Source organism: Ambystoma mexicanum, chromosome 2q, assembly GCF_040938575.1.
Source record: "Ambystoma mexicanum isolate Mex_15411 chromosome 2q, UKY_AmexF1_1, whole genome shotgun sequence".
Taxonomy (NCBI): domain Eukaryota; kingdom Metazoa; phylum Chordata; class Amphibia; order Caudata; family Ambystomatidae; genus Ambystoma; species Ambystoma mexicanum.
Window position 1 is genome coordinate 64,765,254 of NC_090924.1, and position 26,984 is coordinate 64,792,237.

Consider the following 26,984-nt stretch of genomic DNA (forward strand, 5'->3'; position numbering starts at 1 on the left):
CAGCGCAAAACAACCCAGACAACCCCTGACTTACCTTGCAAATAACTCTCTAACACTCTGCATACCCACCACCCAACCCGGACCATTGTCACAAAACACCCAAACCTAGCACTCTACCAACTCTCCACAACACCCAACACGCACATGAAAGACCCGCATACAACTACCCACAAAACATCACACAAATGGCAATCAAATTAAATCATACCAGCATATAGTCACCAATTTTACCAAACTGAAGCTACGAACAGCACTTCAAAGCTCTCTTGCGCTTTTCGCTCCCAAACCAACTGAATAACTAACCACCACAACTGCCTTTCTTTTGAGATCCACCTGAGAATCGGCAGACCATTTTATTCATGAAAATCTTGTAAATATGACAACTACATTATTTTCCTGTGTACGTTTACACACAAGTTTAGAGCATAGGGCAGTGCAAAGGTCAGGTTACTTGACAGAAACCAGAACACTTCTTTTGATTTTTATCTACATGGATGTAATTGCAAGCCATGGAGAAAAGCCTCTGAAACAGAATGTATTTCTCTGAAGCCTTTAAAAAAAAGAAACTTCACACTGTGATAAAAGGAATGGTTTCTTTCCATTCAGCGTCTGCTGTGTTGATGCTCATGTATCAAACAGAAGCACTGTACATATTTATTTTCCTAGCATTTTATGATTGTATAATTAATAAGATGGAAAACTAAGTAGCAATTGAGAATTCATCTTTTGTAATAAATTATGCTTTTGTTTCCACTGAAAGCAAACCAGTATTGCACAATGTATTTTTCAGAGTGCCTGTGCTGCGTGCATAATCGTGTGTAGGCAGATCGTTTTTACACTTATAATTTAATGTACACACTAATTATAAAAACAGTGTGTAAAATGGTGAGTATGCACGGTCTAGTTTAAATCCATTCAGCCTTGCAGTCAATGGGGTACATTACTATAAATGGTCAGTGGCAGCAGAGTCTTTGCTTAAGGGTGAGTGATTGTCATTTCACCAGTCACAGGTTTTCTGGCTGCTCAAATCTTCAAGACTACAATTAAAACATTGAAAACCCGACTCTCCAGGAAGTGCAAGCACTGTTCAAAAACAAACAAATGAAAGTTACATTTGTAATTGAAATGGAAACTCAACCAAACCTGTCCCTGTGATAATCCAGATAGGTATTCAACTTTATGTAGTGCTTCATACATGGTTTCTCCAAGATTTAGACAACATGATTATTTGACCTTAGTCGATACTCAGTTTTCGGACCTCCGAACGATGTTAAACAGTAAGGTAAATCAGCCAGTTGAGCGCTCGTTGCTGTGATCTGTGCGTGATGTGTAGGTTGCAAGTTTGAATCCCGGCAAGGCCAACTCAGCCTTTCATCCTTTCGTGTTCGATAAAGGAGTACTGATTTTTGATTTGGTGATAATTGTGATAAATATATTCTATGTACAGCGCTTTGCCAAAAGCGCTATATAAATAACCATTTGACCATGAAATTAGATATAACATTTAGCATGGAGTCCTTACCACTCTGCACTGTTGTATCATAACATTGGAATACCATTAGGTAGTAATAGCTCCAGGAAATTAGGGCTTCCCTCAAATCTGGATTGTAATCTGTGCCAGGTGGGTCAAAACCCCTGAAACCGCATGTTTGGGACGAGGGAGGGGAAGAGGCGTGGGGGAGAGGCGGTGTGCTCATTGTTTCTCTGAGATGGGGCAACTTTTGTGATGTCTTTTTTTTTGGGGAGCGTGAACACATTAGAGGAGTAAAATTCACTGAGATGCTTGCAAAGAATGTGGCATCCTTGGTGCATGGACATGCATGTGTGAACCCCCTACCTGCCCGCTTGGAGGTGAGCAGAAGGGTATGGGGAACTGAGGGTTTTCGACATGAGTACATGGTACAATAGAGGGGTATTCAGAGAGTACAGATAGCGCCCGATAGACCAAAAGCATTGGTAAGAGATTATCACAGCAAGATGGGGATGTGCCGAATGGACTCAGAGTGGGTCCCATCAAAAGAGAGATGTGTATGGGAGTAAAGGCAACAATAAAAATAATGATTTATGTTGTTCTAGTAGGCCATAGATGGCGTGCTTCTGATTTACGCTCGGATGGGTTTATTATTGCACAATTAGTTCAGTGCTTTGTCGGCCATTGGTGGCTGTTTGAAGTCAGTCTTGCAAGGGGGTCGTGCAAGCCTGGGGCATGCCCTTGGTGGTTGCATGCATTTCCGGTTGGTGTTTGGAACTTTGGGTCTTCGAGGGGTAGGGTGAGTATGGACATGGAGCTAGGTGGTGAACTGAGCCACAAGTTTGCCAGGCTGGTGTGAGGGCTTGAGGAGAACAAAGGGGGAGAGCCAGCATTTAGGTACGGATGGACCAAACAGCATGAGGCAAAGCATGGCACTGCCTTGCAACGGAGCATGGTTGGTGGAATGGGCTATGACACCCATTATTTGGTTGCAAGTTCAATGAAAAGAAAAACAAGGGATAAACACAACTACTGCCCCAGATGCATGCAGAGGTCCAGGCATCATGCTGCACTGTCCAAAGTGAGATGAAGTGCTGGCTCGGGTTGGGGAGTGAGATGACAAGACCTGCCATGGGAAGGTGTAGCTGGTACATGGGTGGAAGAATGTTACTTTTTTAATGATCTATGCGTAGTAGGGAATTGAACAATAATGGATGTTAACTTTGGGGGGCGGTTGCTCTGTGGTATAACGGAGTAGTGAGTAGATTTGGAGATGGCTAGCACAAATGAGCAAGGGACAGGCAGATTGTGGGTTTTATGGGAGTAATATAGCAGTCATTAACACAATGTGGGTGCCTGGCAGGGGCTTCCTGGTTATGTTGGGCTCCTATGTGCTAGTGTGTAAATGGTAGGTTTGGGACTGAGGATATTTAGTTGGGTCTGTATGTATATATAGTTGGGGGAGACAGTGGAAGTGAGACAGGCCTGTGATTGCAGGGGAAAAGTTGAGAATGGGTAGTGAATAGGAGGGGCTAGAGGATGGCTAGAGTAGATGCTGCTTTGGAATCGTCATTTACCGGGGAGTTTGATCATGTGAACATTTTTTAGTGCGAGGCTTATACTAATTACGATTTTCTCTGTGTCATAATGCATAGAAATGGGGCATTATATCGTACATCTGTCTTCTGAAGTCTGCCAACACATTAAAGGGAATTTTCCTAATTGTACATTTGGTTTGGAGGCATCTAATACAACAATGCTGTCGGGTCGATAAGGGAACTCAAGTTTGTGTACACTATTGTGAGATGCTGATACTTCTGTGAGGCTTTGTACATGTCAGCATGAGCGTTAAGTCGGGGATCAGGCCCTTTTTATGTGCTGCACTGTATAGATGATCTCTTGTATGAAAGGAAGGTCTGAAGAGGACGAGAAGGACGTTCTCAGCAGCAAATTATGGAGCAGCATTGATGGGGTCAAGTAGGGGTCATCACATGGGCTGCACTGCCTGGACAACCTCTTGCTGGTGAAGAAGGATAGTTGGAAGGGGAAGGTTGATAATTTTAGAAGTATTGGATTATTGAACAGTCCTCATGAAGGGATCATGGTCTTTGCATGGTCTGCATTAGCACGGTGAGTGATTTGCCGCTACTGTTGAAAGAAAGGAACAACTTACAGTCCTATTGATGGGAATATTACGAGATGGACATTTTATGTGGATCAACTGGAGTTGTTCTGCCGCTCTCTACCTAGAGAACTATCCTCTTCCTATGTTGTGTCATTACATTTTCTAAATACAGTCATTGGAGTCAATATAGTACATACATTTATTTTGATAAAGTAACAGAGAAGAAATTATTTAACGTTCCATTTTTGAATTCCTCTCTTAATATTCACAAATATTTCAACACAATTTCTGTGATTCAAATTGTTACAGAATGTAAGGTATACATCAACACATTTTTTTCCCTATATTGTCAACAAGTCTAAATGGAATCTTAAAACTTTCCAACACATTCCAAATACTTTAACATTTTTCTTCATGGAAAGTGTCCATTTATATGTTGCTAAAAATCAACAAGAACGTATTTACTTTCTAAACTTGTCGATAATGGATCTTTCTATACAAACATCAAAACTACACATAAACATAGACATTTTTTTGGGGGGCGTGGCTACATCATTGCAGGATATGACGTATTCCCGGGGCTCCTACGGATCCTGTATTGATCCTACGAAGAAAATGCACTTTAAACCCAGCAAGAGTGCTTATTTCACAGTCACAGAAGCATGAATACTGGGGCACCAAAATAAGCATTGGCGGACAAAGAACCGTAGTGAGAAGAGCGAACGTCGTATAATAGAAGTTCCGAAGCGCCTGACTAGCAGAGGATTTCAAAATGGCAGCCGGAGATTACAAAGAGAAGAGCTGATGGAAAACCGTATTCCGGCGAGAGGAGCAACGTGTGGTGGCAAGAACTGTGGACCCTGTATAATTAAAACGGGACTGGGAATGACACTGCTAATATTGTGGTAGAGCTGCTGACAGCAGCAGTGGAGAGGCCCGCGGAAAGGATACAGTGCGCCAGTCGAATACCACTAGGCGCCAGTGCAAGCGGGGACTGAGGAGGCTGTACTTGGGAGGACCCCTCAGCCCCGCGGCAGCAACGGGATACTTGGCAGAGGGTAGGATGGAGTACGGCGCCCACCAACCGGATAGCAGAAGCAACAGCAACACGGTGGTGCTAGACAATTAGGGAGCAGCCTGGAGTCGTTTTGCTAGAGAAGGGGAAAGCGAAGAGGCTCACAGAATAGATACAAGGTGAGGCCACTGACATGATGCAACTGCCAAATGAGTGAAGTTACAGTGACGATGGCAGCAACGGAGAGCTGGCAGTGAGGGAAGTGCAGGAGAGACCGATGCAGCGCTGGGGCAAGGCAGGCGTATAAAGAGTTGAGCCATGGAAAACGAGTGAAACGGACAATGCGCTGATACACAGGGACATTGTGGAAGCAAACATTGCGTATGCAGGCTACTGTCGGTGACTGGGAAATGGTGCCGGGCTCCGAACAAAGAATCCCATCAAAAGGTGCACGCGGAATGCGAGATACATAGTGGCGGCAGGTTCAGAGAACGAGGGCACATATAATATACAGCCAAAGTGAACGTGACACGGCACAGACCCCCTGCAGAAGGAATCTGCATGACACAAGTAGCGGTCTGAAAGGCAACAGTTGCAAAAGTGCAGTTGCTCAGCCAAGGTTCCTAATGACAATGAAACTGACGAGAATCCCAGAGAGGAGGGAATCTCTGCATGCAAGGGAAACGAAATAAAGCACAACAAGGGCAAACTTCTTGTACAGAAGGGGAAGCTGCAGAGAGCACCGAAAACGGAGGGTGCAGTGATATGCGCAACAAGGGGCCGGTCCACGTGTGGGCTGGTACAGGCACCAAAGCGCTGAAACCGGCTGCATGGAACGCAGAGGTGTGGCCGGCAGAGGTGATGACAAGGCAAAGAAAAGTGGCTCCGCACTGACACAGGCCGCGGTTGGGGCACAACTGTACTGCACATGTGTTTGGCATCGAATTAGCAGTGCGGTGCAGGAGGGCGGAGAAACGCCAGAACAAGCACTGCAGGAAAGAAACACAATAAGATATTCACCAGCGCGGACTGGCCTCATACAAACAGAAGTATTCCCAGGCGAACGCACGCAGTGCAGAACCCAGTCAGGTACTGGTTACGAGGTCCGAAGTGCTACCCCGGCTCAAAAGGGGGTATCCAGGGAACAATACCACTTGAGTACACAGCCTGCAGCTGCTGGGCCATGGGAACAGCCTCCAACAAAACCTGAACACCACGTGGGCCGAGGTTGAAAGAGAGGCTGAGAAGTTAAGACCCTAGCAGAAGCCACCAACCAACTCGAATACCATATAGACTCGGAGTGGACGGAGGGCCTGAGAAACTAACCCCGACAACGGTGAGCAGACACGGGGAGGTGTCAAGATGGTGACTAAGGCACCCAAAACAAAAGGGAAACAACCGACCATGGACGAATTCACCAAAACACTCCAATCATCCGAAGGAGCTAGAAGTAAAGACAGGAACCTGCAAGCAGACGATGCACCAGGACGGAATGATCAACAAATCCTTGACGCAATTGCGGACCTGAAAATTGCATGGGAAACCAAATTGGATGCAAATTGGATGCAGCTATGAGCGAAATAAGAGCAACATTGGATCTTAAAATAGGGGCAGTACAAGAGGACGTCACTCTATTAAGGTAAGATGTAAAGAAAACGGCACAGAACTGCCCCATCGGGACAAACACACAGAAGGAGGACGGCACGGAGAAGTGATATGGAAGCTCCAGAGGCAGAGGTGCTGTATGACTAAGACAGTGGGATTAGAATATAGTATAATCCGCGCAAACTGGGAAGTAGTCCTTTGAATAGAAGAAGTGAAGCGCATGGAAGAAGCTGAGGCTAATGTGCAGGATCCGCAGAGGTTTCACCCTTGCACCCCAGAAGTTAGATTAGAAAGTCTACCGATAGTGTGGTAACCTCCTGCTGAGTTCCTGAGGTCGGTAACCCGGGTCAGGTCCAAATGTGGGATCGCCTGAGATCCATGGATGGAGCTGGGCAAAAGTTGGGGATGGGAAGGGCGGGGGGTGGGAGGGGAGTTAAGGGAGTTGTGGTGTTGTTGGGTAGGGTTAGTTTATATGGGAGGAAACAAGCTTACATACATGCGCGTCAGGGCACGAAGCAGATGATGGGGGAACGCAAGGGAGATGGCGAGATATGGCCGGAACATGGGGGACCTTAAGATAATTACCTGGAATGTCAGGGGGCTCAACAGTTACCTAAAAAGGAACAAGGTCATAATGTACCCGAGAAGGCAGAACATAGATATTGCTCTAATACAGGAAACTCACCTCACAAAAGAAAAACAAGAGGTGATCAAGAAGAAAAGGAAGGGGGACCGTTATTGGTGCAACATACTTGGCTTATGCCAGAGGGGTGATCACTTGGGTAGCACCATATGTCCCATTTCAACTGCTACAGACCACAGTTGAGGCGGACGGGAGAATGGTGGCAATACGGGGCTTGTGGAAAATAAAGAAATATGCATTGTAAATAATGCCCCGAATCAGGACACAGTGGCATACTTCAAGTCCCTATACAGCAAAATCAGTCTGTACCTAGGGGGGGCGGTGATCTGGGGTGGCGACTTCAACTGTACATTAGATCCAAGGGTAGATAGGTCAGATAAGAAACTAGACAAACCCGCCCCTGCTGCCAAAGCCCTGCAGACCCTGTTGACAGACCTCCGGCTAGAAGACATGTGGAGAGTACAACACCCACATGACAGACAGTACTCGCACTACTCTGCCCCACAGAATTTGTACACAAGATTAGACTACATGTTCGCCACACAAGAGATGATGGCGGAAATAGCACAGATAGGGTCCTATCAGACCACTCGCCACTGGTTTTAACATGGCAGTACCTGCCCCCCAGGGCTGGGATCCTTACGTGGCGGCTCAGAGCTGAAGCACTAAAAGATACAGCATTTAGAGAGGACCTGAGAGACGAAATTGTAAACTACTTTGAAAACAACACAGGAGTGTTGAGTCGGCTGGCATACTATGGGAAGCATTCAAGCTGGTGGTGAGAGGGATAGCTATAGCCAAGTCTAAAGGACTGCAGGGAGGTATATTGAGGGAACTGCGGAAGGCAGAAACCAAACTTGAGACGGTGTTGGGCAGAGAAGGAAATACCAAGGAGGAAGCTGAAATCATAGGCCAACTACAGCAGGAATGCGCAGGATATTGGGGAAGATTTTGTAATTTAAACTATAAGCAATACATAGAGAGACAGCATGCGGGTGGAAACAAACCAGGGAGGATGCTGGCGTGGTTGTATAAAAGTGAGACCCCCAGACCAACGATCAGGGCAGTAATAGTGGAGAATGGGCAAACAGTGGATACCTAAGAGGGCATAAATGGGGAATTCCTAGAGTTTTATCAATTATTGTACGGGGATTAAGGAGGGAATGACAGCAGGAAGATAATGGACACACTGGAGGACATAGGCATGCCAAAAATAAGCGTTGAAGAGCGGGAGGACCTAGATACCCCAATCACGCTAGAAGAACTAGAAGCGGTGGTAGTGCAACTACCCACCTACAAGGCCCCGGGGGCTGATGGACTCCCCAGTGAGTTTTACAAAATGTACAGGAATGAGGTGCTTCCCCCACTGCTTGCAATGTTAAATGAGGCATTTGAGACAGGATGGCTACCAGAATCCCTGAGAGAAGTGATTATTATCCCACTCCCCAAACCCAATAAGCTTGGCAAGGATTGCGGTTTGTATAGACCACTGTGGATGCTGAACCAAGATAGCAAAATGCTCACGGCGGTGTTGGCAAACAGAATGAGGAGAGTCATAAGCAAATTAATACACCCTGACCAGAATGGATATGTCCCGCGCAGGAACATATCAGACAACCTTAGACGCCTTCACTGGGTTATAGAGCACACCAAAGGAGACCCGGGCGAGCTTGCAATAATATCACTAGATGCAATCAAGGCCTTTGACTCTGACAAATGGCCCTGGCTGATGGCAGCCTTGGCTAATTATGGGATTGGACCCAGGTACCTTAAATGGGTTAAATTACTATACAGTGCACCGCTAGCGAGAGTCAAGATGGGAGCGATAATATCAGAGAGATGGCAACTTAGTAGGGTCACCAGACAAAGGTGCCCGTGGTCTCCAATGTTGTATATCCTAGCACTGGAGCCCCTTGCGATATACCTGAGACAGCAGTATGAAATAATTGGGGTCTATATAAGAGAGGAACCGCACCTAGTTTTGCTATATGCAGACGACATGTTCCTGTACTTATGATACCCTGAAGAAAACCTCCAATACATCCTGGAGGTAATGGAACGATTTGCGACGCTATCTGGCATTACAGTGAACCCCCAAAAATCATGTACATTTCCCCTGGGGAGGTATGTAGGGGTCCCATGTAATCAACTACCAGTCTTACAAATACCATGGGAGACCAACACTTTCAAATACCTAGGAATAGATATCTATCACACGGTGGAAGCAGAACACCAACACAACACTGAGAAAGTGGTAAGGAGCATCGAAAATAACATGAGGTTCTGGGCAAAGCTCCCCCTAGCAATAGAGGTGCACTACTAAAGATGGTGGTATTGCCCAGACTACTACATTTTTTTGGGAACATACCATATATGATACCAAAGCAATTTTTTGTTTAACTACAGAGCATATGCGGGGATTCCTATGGCACAGATCTAGGAACAGAATTACCTTCTGGAAGTTGCAGAATACATATGACAAAGGGGGTATAAAACTGCCTAACTACGAGATCTATAACATAGCCAGTCAATTGCAATATGTGGCCAAATGGTTATCAGAACACTCGACCATATAGTCCAGACTATTGAGATTGGAGTGTGCCCCGTTTTTCCTGAAAGAAGTGATATGGCTGTCCAAATTAGAAATGAAAGCGCGTCCAGGGATGTTGGTACTGGGATGGAAGGTATGGCACAGAGCTTGTCACGTTATGGAGAATCCAACCCCATGCTCTCCACAAGTGCCGTTAGTGGCACTGACAGAAGGAGATGGGCAATATAATGAAGGCGATTCAGAGGCACTGGGAACGGGCGGGGGTCGTAACTATGGGAGACATGTGGCAGGAGGGGGAGATTAAGGAATTTGGGGGTTGGGGGAGGAAACTGGACTACATGCGGGATAATATATCACATATAACAGAATGGTACGGCGGATCAGGGAGACATGGTCGGAAATAACACTGGAGGAGCAGACTGATGCGGCCATAGAAACGATATATGACATAGCAGAGGGAGGACATTAGATTTCTAGAATCTTTGAGCTATTGATGTCCAAAGTGGCAAAGGAAGTGTCCCAATTAAGACAAGATTGGGAAGAAGAAGTTGGGGAACCCATGGGCGAGGGGCTGTGGGAGCGGGCCCAAGGGTACCATAAGAAAGTGTCTAGGAACACGAGGCTACAGCAAATATAGCTATATGTAACCCATAGGGCATATATGACTCCCCAAAGGATAGCTAGCTTTAAGAACGCTGGAAGACAGACATGGCCCAAATGTGGAGAAGAAAATGCTGGGATGACACATATGTTTTGGGCATGGCCAGAAATTGGGAAGTTCTAGGAAGAAGTAGCCCACTGGCTAAGCGAGAAAGGGATTCAGAAAAGGTTGAAACAGTGTGGGCATGCATGTTGGGAGGGTCCACTAGACCGCGCCAATTGAAACATGTAGTAAGCTAAAGGACTTGGCATATATACTTGCCAAGCGTAGAATTGCCATGGGATGGAAGGCATGCAACAGACCGAGGGCAGAGGTCAGCCAAAGAGACCTTCAGAAATGGATCAAAGCTGAAACGGTAGTGTGTCAAGAAGCGAGCAGTGGGGCAGGGGAGGAAGAAGCAGTAACGCTGACGGCTTGCAAAGCACTTAGTGGCTGCACTGTAGGGGTCCAACGAGGTCTGGTCAAGTGATCAGGACTCGGCTGAAGAAACAGAAAAAGAAACCCCCATAGAAGAGGCAAAAGCAGAACGCGAAGTGTAGTAGGCACGAATACATGGGGAGGGAAAAGAGTATGCAGTAGACACTGAAGGATAAGCGTAAGATGGATAGATGATGACATGTACTGCAAGTTTTTTATTTTAAATGTTGATTATAGCAAATTAATAAAATTGCTTTTAAAAAAATAGACTTTTTTGTCAAATGAAAAAATGTGGTTTGATCATTGTGAATTGAGATAGGTCCTAATTGGACTTTCTTTGATGTTTTATAGAAAATGTAAATATTAAGTATTTACGCATAATGAAGCACATCTAAAGACGTTTAAAAAAAAAAGTTGCAGTTTAAAAAAAAAGGATTCTCATGGGATTAAAAAGAGCAAAAGGGGATATTGAAAGTTCTGGTGAATTATTAAAAAGGGTTGAACCATTTCTGCAAGTCGGGTAAGCAGCAATCGAGTTAGAAATGCTATGCAGGAAACATTATCCTGCTCCCTTTCGGCAAGCACTGCCTTCTTAGGTCAATTTGCCCTACAAAAATTAAGTTCCTTGCATGCCAGGAGTACTTCTTTGCATGCAAAAAGTATGTTCAGTGCTTTTCAAAAATGGACACCACTCTGTCCTATTGCTATTCTTGTGGGTCACTGTGTTGGCAGACAGGTTGAGGAGATAACTATGCCAAATGGGTAAAGAAGAACAGCAACTATGGTCTCATGCTGTTTTTTTCCATATTTCTATGTTGGTCCTTTAAGAGACATGCTCTGTTGGCTTGAGCTGCTGGTTTTCAGAAAGAAAATGGGAAACTGAGACCGAAGGCATATGGTACAGGCGGACAATGGTGGGTGGTACCTTGTATAATGCCATGCAAAAGAGTTTCTGTTACCCTTTGAAGGAAGTGGCAGTGTGAAGTTGCCAGATATGGCGGGAGGAAATCATTTTCACACCTTAAGCTGAAAGTTAAATGTTTTCCTCCAGTGGATCATCCGGTTCTCGGGATAAGAGAGACTTATTTGATCTTAGTGTCGTTGCCAAACAATAAATGGAAGGACGTTAGATTTGCTGTTTTGCTGCACAAAGAGAGAGGAAGGGACAGGTTGGAGAAGGTCGGCTGTTTCTCAACAGAACATGCGTTACAATGAGCATCTATAAGATCTGATGTGACCAGAAACTGGAAGTGGCAATTCATGAAAAATAGTTTTGGTAATAATTACCACAAATACGTGTAACTGACACCGTTTGGGGATTGACTATCCTCAATTAGCCTCATGAATGTGCAAAAACTAATAAAAAACAGAACAAACTCACAAGTTGCATCCAGGCAAATTCACATTGGAGTCACTCGACTGTGAGGTCAGCGGTAGGAGACTGAGAAAGAAGGTCATGACAGAGGGCTTGGAGGTTGATAAGGGAATTTTTTAAAAAAGATTTGGGTTTCAAGTGCACTCAACCCAATGAATAAATAGTGGTGTGGTTCAATGTAAATTGAAAGAACTAGATCCTTCTGGTGATGCCTGCAATTTAAGTTTATTGCAGATGCCTAAACTGAAACAACCTAACAAGTGACCCGACACGAGTTTCAGGCTATACGCTCTTCTTCAGGGCTCATTTGGACATTTAATTGATCAAAACCATTTACCTGATACAATAATCTTCAAGTGATGTTATTATCAAATATGACTAATATAAAAGAACGCAATAAACTGACATTCATGAGGATAATGTCAGAAAAGACATCACACACCACAAAAACATTTTGGGGGAAAATAACATTTCCAATTATCACAAATCAGAAAACATAAAATCAATAGTGTGATCACAGTGAAGCAGATGGACAAACAACAAAGAACAGACAAAAACAAATGTTATACGTCAACAATGTAAACAGCAATCTCCACGTTTCATCAAAATCATGCTATTCATAAGTTACTGTGAAGTCGTACAAGTGTATTCCATTTGAACATGAGCCCTGGGAATGCGCTGTGCCCAAGCAACACCCAAGGCAAAAGGCAACCTGTGAATGCGTATTCAATGTATAAGGACATTTGAAACTGGGTTCTGGTGTGCCAATTAAAGCTGTCTTGCAGGAAAATGCTTTCCTGATAAAGTACCCATACAGACTGGTGTAAACGTGTTTCACAGTTCATCAAATCTTTTGGGGGTAAGGGGGTTGGGATAGGGCAGATTAGTGGTTGGGTATAGGTAAAAATAGGTGCAGGATGGGGGGTTGGGTGGCGGGACCCCCCCAACAAAACCAAAACATTTGATGAACTGTCAAACACGTTTAAATTGCAGGCTTTGAAATGCCTGATGATTAAATGACATAGAACCCCCAATATAACAGGCATGAAGGGTGGCTGGTAGGCAACCGCTTCCACTGTTGTTTCAATGAGGGATGATGCAGGTAAGTGAAATTCGAATGGATTGTGTCCCCCCACGTATTCTCATCTTTAGAAATGTTGTCTCCCCAGCTTTGCTTCTTCGGAAAAAAATGTTCACCAGAGGGCGCTGTGTTTGAGGCTGCAGAGTCGTAATCCCTTGAGGGCTGCCGTCGAGCGTCGACATCATCCGCTGTATTAAGGGCTCGAGCAGCGCCCGTTACCTTAGTTCTGTTTTTCCGAACAACTGCTTCGTGTCACAAATGGCACATCAGGTTTTTTCTCCACGATGTCCTCGTCATCTACTCCCACCACACCCAAGACAGGTTTAAAAAAATGTCAGAATTGTGGTAGGAAAATGTCAATAACCGACCCCCATCGGAATTGCCTCTGGTGTCTCAGCCCAGACCATCAGGTTGACGAGTGCCGTTCCTGTCAGGCCATGTCCAATAAAGCTCTTAGGGAACGTAGAGGTAAGCTGGCGGTGGGGGAGGAAACTTACAAGTCTTCTAAAAGACAAAAAGATTCAGATGAATCTAGTCGACAATCTCGACATGGGTCGAGGAGGTCGAGATCGAAGAGTCGTTCGAGGAAATCCTCATTGTCTTCGACTAAGAAGTCAAAAAAGCGGCATCACAAGTCTTCTTCCTCCTCTTCCTCCTCTGAGAGGAGAGTGACTTATCCATCCAAGCACGATTCCCCTGAAAAATGGGAGGCCTTTAGGGCTTTGATGCTTAAAATATTTGAGAATGCGACCCAGACCCCCTCGAAGATGCCGCGTGGAGATCATGCCTCTACCCACTCTAAAAGTGACAGAGGGAGATCAAAGGTTAAACACGCGAGAGCCGAAAAAGAGTCGAGAGTGTCATCAAGGGAAAGTTCCCTGATGCCTCGTACTAAGACAAAACCTCTGGTGCATAAATCAGTGGTAGTGGAATCGGCGTCGAAGTAGAAACTCGACTCGACACAGACGACGACTACTGCGTCGATACCGCCGATTAAAATGGCGTCGACACCTTTGACCATACTAAAATACAAAACAAAGATATATGAAACATCAAATAAAGCGGGCAAAATGCTTGCTTTCTATTTAAAAACCAAAAAGGAAAAAGTTCAAATCTCTCACATTAAAGACACTCAAGGCATAACTCATCATTGGTCTGATGAAATACTTGAATGCTTTAGGAAATGTTATACCGATCTCTATACTCCAGAAAGCCCTATTCCCAAAGACAATATTGATTCCTTTCTGAACAATATTAGTCGCGCTGCATACCCCAGATCAGACCTATCTCACCTAGAAGATGATATTACCTCCTCTGAGATCACTAGAGCTATTCACAGCCTCGGCAAAGGCAAAGCACCCGGCCCCAATGGACTATCCACCGAATTCTACATCAATTCATCCCAAGAATTAACCCCAAAACTTAAAACACTTTTTTCATATTTTATATCACAAAAATCCTCCTCAGGCTCCTTCTCTGAAGCTTTACTTATTATTTTCCCTCAACCCGATAAAGATCCTACCCTTCCCAGTAATTATCGACCCATTTCCCTTATCAACATAGAAAGCAACATTTTTGCCAAAATACTAGCTAACAGAATTGAATCCTCACTCCCAAATCTGGTCAAAGCAGATGAAACAGGTTATGTAAAAGGACGTAACATATCCTCCAATGCCAGACTCCTACTTAATGCCATCAATTTAGCAGCCAGAGATAAAAGAGATACTCAAGGCTACGCTACCATCACATTGGATGCAGAGAAAGCTTTTGATCGTGTAGACTGGAACTTTATGTTCCAAACCCTACGATGGCACGGTTGTGGTGAAAAATGTATCTCACTTGTTAAACTCCTTTATTCTGCCCCCAAATCTGCTATCTACTTAAATGGTCAAACATCCTCATTATTTCCCTTGCTCAGAGGAACAAGGCAGGGCTGCCCCTTTTCACCATTATTATATATCCTTTCTCTGGAACCGTTACTAGAACTAATAATATCTAACAAGAACATCCCAGGAATTCAAGTAGGTGCCTCAATTACCAAAATAGCTGCATATGCAGACGATGTTCTTATCTTAATCAAAAACCCCAAACCTCATATTCCTAACCTCTTGGATGCACTATCACAGTTCGGTCATTTGTCAGGATACAAATTAAATAGACAAAAATCAGAAAATATTCCCTTAAATCCCTACTGTTTTAAGCATGACATTGACATCTTCGGCCTCAAATGGTGCAGTGGCTCCATCAAATATTTAGGACTTCGTTTTGCCCCTACAATCCAAGAAACTATCAAACTCAACACCAAAACGTTACTGGATACTCTGAAGGATCTTACATCCAAATGGTCCCCACTTTACCTTTCCTGGTGGGGGCGTCTAGATACAATTAAAATGATGCTAACTCCCACAGTTCTATATTACCTTCAGCTTCTCCCCGTTCCATTATCCCTTTCCTTTTTCAAATCCATTTACTCCATACTACTAAATTGTCTTTGGGGAGCTGGAAAAAGCAAAAGAATTGCGCTAACTAAACTTAAAGCACCTTATGAAATGGGTGGAGTTACATTCCCTGACCTTAAGCTATATCACTCTGTTTTTCTCATAAAACAATCTTGCCAATGGTTCACAGATCCCAAAATTGCCGATACCCCTACATGGTGTACATTAGAGAAACACATAATTCATCCACACAATATTACTGACTCTATATATATATATATATATATATATATATATATATATATATATATATATATATAAATATATATGTTCAAGCACACTTCAAAGATCATCTCGGAACCTATTAAAGCATCCGTTTTAGCCCTACAAACCTTTATCTTCCCCCATACAAAAATGCCCAATAAATGCCTTTCCCCCTTACTATGGCATAACAAAAATATAGTAATTAATAAAAACATCCTCTACCGCAAGACATGGATTAAAAAAGGTATCAGATTCATCCAACACATTATAGATGGTCCTTCTATTCTCGCCTTCCAGCAACTCTCCACCATATTTACCATACCCAAGACGGACTTTCAGTTTTACAATAAATTAATCAACTCGTGTCTTGATGCAGTAGATCACTTTTCCTGTGAGATTCTTTCTCCCGACGCCCTCAGACTTCTACAACTAACCATAACGGGTGAGGTTAAAGCCTCAAAAATATATAACATGCTAACCTCAACATTTAATATATGCCCAATTCGTCTGAAGTGGGAATTTGATTTAAGATATAAGTTTGATGATCACATATGGCTCCGCCTGTTTTCTAAAATTAAACAATTATCGGTCTCAGCTAACATCATATAACACTACTACTTCTTTATTCATAGAACATTCATTACTCCGGCTAAATCAGCTAAGGCTAACCTGAATTATGATTCTAAATGTTGGTCATGTGGCTTTGTTCCCGCTAATTATATGCATATGTTCTTTGAATGTTCATATATTGTCAAATTCTGGTATGATATTTGGAAGTTCATTAAGCGTATCTTCTCTGTAGATGTTCCGTTTTCTCCTGTGACTATATTTTTGGGAAGTATGGCCATTACAACACATATTCCACCTGACGCTGCCAGATTATACGATCTATTCATCTCCATACATTTAAAATGTATCACAGCGAACTGGAAAGACTATCGATCGCTCTCTACTAGAACATGGTGGAACGCTTTATGTCAAACTCATAAATTGGAAATGTGCATGGCTAATAATCAAAATACAATTCCTAAATATAACGCTAAATGGTACTATTTTACTTGTTATCTTAGCTATTTCAATGCAACTGCTCATGGCTCTTGAACATATATTCTTATGCTCACTTTACTAACCTGATGATTTATATTCAAATGCTTGTCTTATATTATTACATAAATGGAAAAAACAGTTTTATGAAATAATCTAATATACCCATCTTCCCCCCTTCACCCTGCTCCCATCTGTCTCAGTTATGTCTGTTGTCTGTCTCCCTGTTTGTCTCCCCATATCTCTAATCTTATCTCCATATCAGTTACTCGTTACAGATATGTTTTATAACAATCCTGATTTAAGCAGCACTACCTTCAATTTCTATTCTACTCTTGTTCAAATTAATACAGCAAACTAATTCAATTAATGAATGTCTTGGATATAGATTATACTCTTCCTTTTTAAGATTGTTAATTCTGTTCATCGGTTATGGTTACCAGTTCCACTCAAAGACTGTAATGTGCTAACACATGTATCATTATCTGTATTTTTTATTAACAATAAAAATAATTAAAATAAAAATAAAAAAAATGTGAAGTTTTAAAGTTATAAACGTTTTGTTGCTATTAAATAAATTAAAGTAGTTACACATGTATTGTGGAATCATTGTGAAATTATTCTGTGTTTTAATGAATTTGGAGTTTACTAATTTTCATGAATATGGGATAAACTGTTATCAAATTGGTTGATTGCAAAATAAAAGTGTTTGCCTTTTTCGTTTTTGGACAGGTACGTGGACTTTCAGCAGATGGCGGTTGTGCTGTAATATCGTGGCCGGGAAACGCAACGAAACAAGGGTAAGAAAATGGACGTGATGTTGTGCGATTAAAAAAGCCATTGTTTCATGAAGCGAAGTGGACGAAAACGCGATGCGCGATTTTGAATAATATGATCAATCATGTTCTGAAAATCAAAATCAAGGTGGACTTGGTATTTTGGATACGAAATTTTGGGGTAAAACCGTGGATTCATGGACACATTCTAGGTTCTGTTGCAAGGCTGGCACTCAAACAGAGGAGGTTAATGTGATACTCTGATAATATAGTGTCTTCAAATGCAGTCACTGCACAGTTTAGGGCTCCTGTGTGCTGCTGGGGGCTATGTCTGTACCATCTAGGCTATGCTTGTTGTTTGTATAGCCTTCGGTCAAAGCAACGCCACTGCACAGCACTGAGAAGCACGGAGGGACTCTTTCAGGCTACAATTTAAAGGTAAGGGAGCCTAACTAACAGCACTGAAGGGCCTCCCAGCCCTCTATGATCACCAATGTCACTTTCAGTAGAAAGGATACGTGGGTGACCCTGAAGACACTTCCGGGTTAGGGTGGCTTTCAGTATGAAGGTTCCCATGCTGGGGATACAACCCTGAGGGTGCAGCCTGAGCAAGCATATAGCCATGTCAGCAAATGTTTGAAGATTCCCTGGGCGTTGTGAAGACTTGCAAACTCTTAGGTGGTTGCTGGGGTACTCACTGAATAATCTGCAAGTAAACTACCCATTTCTAACCACTTCCCTGAGCTGCAGTTACCAAGTTATGTTAACAGGTGGCAGTGGGGTGAACCCCAAGACAGTGCAATTTCCTGGTCAATGCGCTTTTCGTACAGCACCGAACAGTCTTCAGTCCTGTGGAAGCACTTTAAAAACAGAAGGGTTCGCTTGTTTGGCCAAAATGCAAATTGCCCATTTCTGCAAGTCCCAAAAATGTGTACATATGTTTGATTTCTGTTTTGGCAAATGAACATTATGTAATGGGACCCTGTGCCCCATGCACACCTTTCACCCATACGCTTTACCCCTATTTTTCCCCTTTCTTCCTTTATTTTTCAACTTTTTCCCCCCACCTTTACTCCGCTTTCCATACCACCCATACGTATCTATGTCCGGAATGGAAATCTGTCAGTGCTATGTTAAAGAACTGAGCCTCGTCTATGTAGAGCCGAATTTGGCAGCCAGATTGTGGTGTCTGGTGAAAAAGAAATGGGCAGAGTGTGGCAAAGAGCAAGAGTGGAAAAAGTCTGGTAGACAAAAACTAACAGAGTGAACTCACAACATGTAGAGGGATGAAAACATAAGGATGACTGAGAACGATCACTAGGATAAATGTATAGTTTTCAGTGTTTTAACCGGAAGACCATTTCATCAAAAGAATCGATGAGAGCTTCCCTTATTGGCCAACTTTTCTGAAGGCAGTTACTGGTGTGGTGTTGATATTATGTTAAGCCATGTTGTGGATATGTGATGGCCTTGAGATGTGCTCAAAAGTTCCTGGAAGTTGCAGTGACTACTAACCAGATAATCATATTGAACTCCTTCCTACTGATGGCCAAAAGGGTTTTTGGCAAAGACAAGCCTGCTGACGCAGATGTCAGAGCCAGGAATTGGCTATGTGCCGAATGAGTGCTGAGGGACAAAAAGAGTTTGACACAGTATTTCCCCGTGTTGTGAGGCCATACCATACTGGCTTCAGGTGGAGAAGAGACAACGGGTGCCGCCCTTGTATGTCGTGAATTTGTAAATAAGCCACTCGGTGCAATATGAGAAAATTTCATTTTGAGGCAAGGGATCATCATAGTCATGTGGGAAGGATGGAGATTGCATAATAAATGCAGTTTATATACACATTACTAACTACGCATGCCAACACGTGTTTGCTTGGACTACAGAGGCATTAACAGGAAATTACATGTGGAGCTGCATACCCTCAAACCAACAGAGGGGTCGATAGGGGTGCGTCACATCCTGGAATACACTAGCAGAGTAATGCTGTGGAATTCAATATTCATGTTTGCAGTGGTGTGAGGTTGGCTATGTCCGTTTCTAGTGCTGAGTGCATGCGTGGGCAAGTAGTGTTGAGGCACCATGTAACCCCACGTGGCAGTGCACTGCAGTAGGAAGGCGTGTCCAAGAGTTTTCAGTGGCCCACCATAGGGAGTCTTGGCCACACCTGCAGACCCGGCATTTGCTGAATGGTATTAACTATAGGGAATTATCAATCACACTAAGGGGTTTAGAATCCCAGTAGGGGTTTGCTCTACCTTCAAGTGAGTCACACTCAGGGATTCCTGCTTACACTGCTGAGTTGTGCACAGTGTGAGCTATTTCTACTCGATGCAAGGGCTACTCAGTACCATTCGTTTTGAGGGTTGTAAAGCGTTCCTTCTCACTTGTAGATAATCTCACTTCCACTTGCTTGCAAGGCATCTTATCTATTGTCATTGATTCTCACCAGGAAAATGTCACTCACTGTGAGTGACTCACAGATGCCAAGTGTTGATAATTAATCGCAAAGGGGAAACTTATGGCTGTACATTTTTTTTCAAAATCAATTATGTATTGTCATTTTTAGCAATCATAAAACAAACATTTAAGCATGTTAGCACCAGTAACATGTTGCATCTATGAACCCATGACCCTTTTCACCCCTCCCCCCATCTCGTGCATCATGCTTCCGTCTCATAGCTATCCGAAAACAATCTTGGTCCATCATATGAGTACCAACTTCGGTTGGGATGATAAATGTATGTAAATATGTTCTCTGCAAAATGCTTTGGCTAATGCGCTATATAAATAACAAATCATTATCATTATATAGTCTGGTTCTGCCCATCGAGTGGGCTATTTGCCATATTTCGCAAAAAAGGGGAACCAAATCTCCTCAATACTTGGCTTTGATTAATCTAAGATATAAGTTAAATATTCCATATCATAAATCGCTCTGGCTTTCTGGAGCCATTCCTTCTCTGTGGGGGTTCTATTTTGTTTCCAACTCTGTGCAGGTCAGCACCTGGCTGCCACTAATAGAATATGCACCATGTACCCCCCTGCTTCTTCCACCTCATCCTCCTCATGAACAACAAACAGCATCCACCACGGCTAGAGTTACCTAGTGATCCTGTCAAACCCCTTGATCCACAAGAGAACCTCCCCCCAGTATGTCTGTATATGGGCACAACAACCCCCATATGTGGAAATAGTCTGCACTCGGATGTCTGCAACTCCAGCATCGAGATTCCACCACGGGATACATTTTGGCTAGAGTGGCTGGGGAATACTGCCAACGATGCATACAATTTATCTCCAGCATTGTGTATGGTAGGAAGACCGTGGAGTGTGAGACCGTCCTACACATTCTAGACCATAATTCATCCGTTATATCCCTCTGTAAGTATGTTGCCCATTTCTCCCTGGGTGTCATAAGCGGTCTATAGGTTCTGCCCGCAACACTGTTTTATGAATATTTACTATCTGGCATTTAGATCCTATGCCCTGCAGGAGAATCTGCTCAACTGTGGTTAGGCACCTCTGTAAATTGTCCCCCCACCTCGGGTCAATGGGGGCCCCTTAAGTTGCAAATATGGGAAGAGAGAAAGCTTGCCAATGTGAAGGCATGAAGAGTCTTGTGAAGATTGTCCGATCCCTATCTATTCAAAATAAAACCTGCCTAGTCAGGGAGGATCAACCTGGGGAATTGGAGTTCTAGCCTGGAAGCCAATACTCTGGGAAATATCTTGGCACCGACCTTCAATAGGGAGATAGATCTGTATGACTGGCATTGCGTGGGTTCTTTGCTGGGCTTCGGGATAACCACGATCTGTGCTTCCAGAAATGTAGGTGGGACTACCCCAGTATTGTTGATAGTGTTAAAACATTTGCTAGCGCTTCACCAAGATATCTTGGAACTGTTTATAAAAGCCAGTGCCTTTCCTACTTTTAATTGACCTACAGCCAAAGACACTTCTGCTTCCGTGATTTCAGCGTCCAGCAGGGCCCTATCATGGTGGAGTGTGGGGCCTGTCACTTGTCCCGCATGTGACTTAATAGCTCCTCCTTATCACACCCAGTCCTGCTCAACTGCGCTCTCAGCCCCTGTATATTGGAATGCAGCCTAGTCTCAACAGTTGCCCTCTCCCATTTTTTCCTCGCCCTCTCTGCTACAAGGAGTCCCCTCACTGTGGCTTTGGCTGCCTCCCACACCTTCTGAGAGTCATTGGTTTAAAAAATAAAAACTGCAGTTCTCCTTCCAGAGAAATTGTCTGAAACGTGGGTCTCTGAGTAGAACATTGTTACAGCGCCACCAAGAGGTTCCTCGTCTTGACCTGTTAATCAACCAAACTGCTGTGACCATCACGTGATCAGCCCATGTTATAGTCCCTACTCTGAGAGAAGTCATGCTGCCCTCCTGTTCTTGTGGCACAAATAGGAGATATATTCTAATGTTTGTCTGGTGGGGAGTGGGGTGTGGGGGGCGAGAAAAATGTATAACCACCCGGCTGGGGGGACTTTGACCTGCAAACATTCCCCCAATAGTGGTCCTCAAATAAGTGTGCAAAGTCCCTATTATCTTTTCCCATTATCTTCCCCCCTTCCCCCTCTTGCTGACCAGCAATCAACCTTGGGATTAGCAATCGTGTTGAAATCACCTCTCACTAGTGTGCATCCCTCCACTAGTGTGCATCCCACCCCCATTCCTCAAGCAATTTGAACACTTTCCTAAAAAATGAAAGCAGACCTGTGTTTGGGGCGTATAGCTGGCCAGCGTAAATGTTGCCCCCTCCAAGTGTCCTTTAATTGGTCTTTGTGTGAGGTCCAGAACATATGTCCTACTACCCCCTTCCGCAATGGGTACTCTTTCAACTGTTTAAAATGAGGTTCCTGCAGAACTGACAAGCTGAGTTTTCTGAACATGTTGCACATTAATGATCTCTTATTGGGAGAGTTGAGCCCCTTTTCATTGACAGTAGCTACTTTCAGTTCATCTGCACCCTTGCCTTGCAAAAATCATTTTCCTTACCACCCACGTGACCTTCATCACCAGTACTTCAAGAGCAGTGCGTTTACCCTGCCCCCACCTCTACCCCTATTTCCCCCTCAACAATGAAACAGTTAACATACAATAACCAACCAGGGCATAACACCTTGTCAAATCGAGACACATGGAAATCTCCAGGTCGCTAGGCAGTGTGGAGCCCAGCGTCCAGCCGATTCTTACAGTACTGGCTTCATTCCATTCAGATGTAAAAATCTTCCCATGTCAGGGCTTCTCAGGGGTGAAGGTTTTGGAACCCAGGCCTTTCTCGATCTTCTAGAGCGTCCTTCCCTCATGTGGCCCGTTGGTTGAGCAAACACAATTTTGAAATGCTCCTGCAGCTGGCGCTGACTGAACCGGTCCGGCGGGGACTTTTCTTTTTGCAGTACCTGGAGGAGTTTGTCGCCCTCTTCACCCTGGTGTAATGCATAGTGCTCCACCCATTGTACTCGAAGGACAGCGCAAAGGGGAACCTCCAACGATAGCGCACAACATTTTCTTGAAGCCGTTTCGTCAGAGGTCTACATTTCCTTCTTTGATAGAGAGTGCACGAGGAGAGATCTTGGAAGATTTTAACCGAGGCACCCTCCCACTCTATAGTGACCACTTCCTGAGCCTTCTGTAATATTTCGTCTTTGTCACTGTAGCAGTGGCAATTTGCCACCAAGGAGCAAGGTCCTTCCCCCGACCTATCGCCTCTATGAGCCCTGTCAAACCATATTTCTCTCTAATGCGTCGGGTCCAAAAGTTTGTGCAACACTATTCTCATAAAATGCTCCAATTCCATAGGCGTTTGTGTCTCTGCTAGTTTTGGAAAGCGTGGTTGATCATCCCAGGCTTCCAAGAGGTTCAGGGTGAGGCAGAGGCCTCGAAGTGTGATGTGGGGAATCTATAGTGGGCAGGGGGGTTTGTCAGAAGCTGTATCATGGGCAAGTTAGTGTATGTGTGGGTATAGGGTGCAGTGGGAGTGAAATGCCATTTTAGAAATAGCAGTCATATTGAAAGCAAGGCCTTACGCTGCGGTGCAGCGAGGGCAGTAGTGCCAGGCCACGATAATTGAAATAAGCATATGCACACAAGAATAGGTTGTAACATTGTAACATGGGCAGCGGTGAGACAGCCCAGAGCTGCAGAGACTCATAAGCCTTCCATTGTCTCATACAGCCACCATTCGTATCTCAGGAGGAATGAGGAGCCTGAGAGCTCCATGCGAACAGTTATCCCAAGAGAAGGAGGTCACAGTCCCAGCGTAAAAATATAGTGTTTAAATGCCACTGCCCAGTGACCCAAGCAGTCCATGGTATCAGCCAGTTCCAGACCACCAACCATACATCTGTTATATCCCCAATCGATCAGAAAAGATCAGAAAGCAGGGGCAGCTGCCCCATCACTAAGTCATGTGATTTCTGCTGCGAAGTGCCGGGAAGGCCAAAAAACAAACCTAAAACCAGGACGGGGAGCTTTGGGAGGGGCTCAGGCTGGATTTTGTAAGTTATAGTGACCTTGAAAGTATCCTTCAAGCACATGTCTGCAGAACCAGGTGCACATTAGGTTAGAGATAGCAAAGGCATTGTTTTTTGTTCCTAATTGGTCATTAGTTGTAACTTAGCGCCTGATGATGCACCAGAAGGAGCTCACGTGGAAGAAGACGGACAGAAGAGGCGGGACCAATGGCCTGGCATTTCTTATGGAGCAGGTAGCATATGTATAGGTTTACACAAACCAGCCATTCGGATTTGTAACCTATGTAACTTACGTCACTGATGACGCGGTGCGCCCTTTTAATGTGTTGCTTGCCTTGATTTTGCCAGAGCGCTCCATTGCAGCAGAGTTCTTTGCTGGCGTGTCTTTATTTTTGTGGAAATAAAACATGTTGTCCTTGCAGGAGGTGTGCCGGACTTAGTGCGTTGAATTTTTTCAGGTGTGAGTGTTGAGGGGTTTCTTTACACTCGGGAGCCCCCATATTCTCAGATTATTTCTCCTCTCCTTATTTTCAGTATCGTCCATCTTGCTCCTGGCTTCCCTTTCCTTGCGTCTTAACTCCTTGAGTCTCGCCTCCACTCCTACTTCTGCAATGTCTGCTGAGCGATGATTGTGCTCCAGTGCTTTCACCCTATCTTCCACTTTTGCAACACAGTCTGTGAGGGCTCCCATCGACACCTGCCCCTCCACTTGAAACACTTTCTTACTCCATCAATACTGCATTGATATCTTGCTGCATGCCTCCCAGCGACCCCAAGGCAGATCGGCCCACAACCACATAGCCCGAATTGTTGGCACCGGCAGGGCTAGTCTCCGCTATCGTGCTTCCAACACCACTCCCTGTGAGGGCCTCTGTCTCCCCGTCTCGTTCAGCTGCTCCTGCAGTACTTTGATAGCTCACCTAGGGTGGATAACTTCATATAACTGCGACTGGGCACAGAGCTACATGCTCATCCGGCACTTCTGCTCTGCGCCCTATAGTGGTCCATTGTTATAATTATTTATACGTTTTACATACAGTATTTATCTTAGGATGTGGGTATGGAGACACTTGTGTGGCCTTGGAGGATGGACATCTTATTGACTTTATGCTGCTGTAAATGTGGAGGATGGGAAATTAACTATCCAACTATAACTTTAATGCAGGCTAGGAGTAGACTAGTGAAAGCTTAAGAGGGAGTTTGCCTTCTAGAGATATCTGAGGACAGCTCGTGGGACAAGAATTGGCCACTGTAGCCGACTGCCAGTTTCCGGTAGATTGTGATGCCTATGCTACCATGACTTTTACTGTGAGGGATTCACAACCTGACATAGCGTAATTTGATTAAACTTTCTGGCTCAATTTTATGTATATGCATGCACACTCACACCTACGCGCGCGCACACACACACACGCACACACACACCTAAACATACACCTCATTATAATGGTGGCCACTGGCTTAGCCAAATAGGCCTAAGCAAAAATGTGTTCTATAACATTAAGGTGAATAATCTCAAAATGTTACTCTGTGTAAAGCGATGTGAATCATTTTCATGGATGTAAGCAGTCTGTGTGTCATTAATGGTGATGACAGAAGTTTTTCAATTGTGACTTTGACTTTCTGGAGCAACATTTCCATCTGGCAGTTCAGAAAAGTCCTAACTTAAAAATCCTTCAAAGAACCTGTCTTTTCTCTCTTGCTGTATGGTCCTTTTTTACCCTCCCCAACCCCATTTTTTATTTTTTATTTAAAAGTTGTTTTCTTTAGTTTGATTAACAAACCTTTACAACATCATATACAAAACAATATAATTGCTTCTTCAGTTATACATAGTACATAAAAACATAGTCATTCATACTTCCAGTTGGATATACAATTTAGAAAAATTGATTAAGACATACTTCCTTCCTTTTCCTCTGTGCTTATTTGTTGCTTATCTAATTCCAGCACCAATATCTCGAGAAATTTACATAGTAAAATGATTGCTTTGAATGAGTACCCCTACAAATGCTAAGAAAGATCATGTGTCCACAGCCAGGAAAGCATTGCACTGGCTGATGGTGGAGGATCGCATTAAATTCAAGGTGGCATTCCTGGTGTATAAGTGTTATTATAAACTTGCACCCCGATACTTGAACACCAGAATTCACCACTACTACCCATCCAGGGATCTCTGATTAGAAGATAAACTTCTGCTATGTGTCCCGAGGACAAAACGCATCTCTAAAGGTGACAGGAGGTTCTCTGTGTTTGGGCCTAAGCTGTGGAACCAGCTGCCCTTCAGCATCCGCTCATGCACCATTCTGGCAAGATTCAGAAAATAACTGAAAACCTTCCTATTTAAATGAACTTACTCCCTTAGGGTTACTTCAGGCTCCCACAGTGTTCTACTCAATCCTTTAGTTAACACCTGTGCCCGAATGCAGTTATCTGCCTGGTGCGCATAAGAAATTATTCAAATTCAAATTCCCACATACATTTCTTCCAGCACCATTCTCTAGCTTCATGGGTCATGCCTAATACCTTAGGACCAATGAGGAAATATATCGTAGCTTCAAAATGAGTACAATACATAGTTAGATGTTTTAAAGTTTCTATGTACGTGCCCCGATGGCAAAATCTACACCGCCCCTCTAGATAAGTAGAGGTATGCTTATCCCATCTCACCATTTTTTCAAAAGTGTGAAGCTTACTTCTTAAATATAGATCACAGTACTCATTTACAGGAAATATTTGTAAATAAGCTCTATGAGGAATTCTTAGCGTTGCAAAATTAGCTGCTTCTGAATATAGTTTTTTGTATGCATATCATTTAGCGTAATTAGCCAATCATGTTCGTAGAGTCGTTTTTTTTACGTAGACCGAACAATGTTCTAAATCTATTGGTTTTAAACCACATTCATCCAATTTGTTAATCATCAGATTTGAAAAGGCTACCACCGAAGGTGGAGTCCCACTGTTTATCATAATCAAGAATTCCTTGTAGAGCGAGTGTTGCAGTGGAAACAACATCTTTCCAT

At 43.8% G+C, this 26,984-nt stretch overlaps 1 protein-coding gene across 6 annotated transcripts in view; it reads left to right on the forward strand.

Annotated features, from left to right (window-relative positions):
- GLIS2 (GLIS family zinc finger 2) overlaps nucleotides 1-26,984 on the forward strand; it is a 306,268-nt gene that overhangs the window by 191,088 nt on the left and 88,196 nt on the right. For 4 of the 6 annotated variants that reach the window (XM_069646842.1, XM_069646841.1, XM_069646843.1 and 1 more), the window contains one exon: nucleotides 17,423-17,490. The exons of the other annotated variants lie outside the window; for them this stretch is intronic. The gene's annotated coding sequence lies outside the window, so the exon portion shown is untranslated. The remainder of the gene's footprint in view (nucleotides 1-17,422; nucleotides 17,491-26,984) is intronic. 6 annotated transcript variants of the gene reach the window in all.